Genomic DNA, 463 nt, shown 5'->3' on the forward strand with positions numbered 1-463 from the left:
CTGGGGCCATCCGGGACGGCTCCGACTGGAGCAGCTGGCAGGGACTGGGACGGGGACGGAGCCAGCCTGGGCCACCAGGACGGAGGGGAGCGGGGCAGGCGGCCATGCTCAGCAGCTCCCGGTGGGGTGCGGGGCGGGGTTCCGGGGTGGGGGTGCGGGTGCGGGGCCGGGGCAGCACATGCGTGTGCTGTTATGCAGCACGCCCGCGTACAGCCATGCAGAGCCGCGCTCGCCCGTGCGGAGCCGTGCACACCCGCGTAGAGCCGTGCACAGCCGGGCACAGCCGTGCACACCCGTGTACTGCCACGAACACGCGTGCACAGCTGTGCTCACCCGTGTACACCTGTGTGGAGCTGTGTAGAGCTGTGCACAGCCGGGCACAGCCGTGCACACCCGTGTACTGCCGTGAACACCCGTGCACTGCCGTGAACACCCGTGCACAGCCGTGTAGAGCCGGGCACCT

The sequence above is a fragment of the Aptenodytes forsteri genome, unplaced genomic scaffold (assembly GCF_000699145.1).
Source record: "Aptenodytes forsteri isolate BGI_AS27 unplaced genomic scaffold, ASM69914v1 Scaffold110, whole genome shotgun sequence".
Lineage (NCBI taxonomy): Eukaryota > Metazoa > Chordata > Aves > Sphenisciformes > Spheniscidae > Aptenodytes > Aptenodytes forsteri.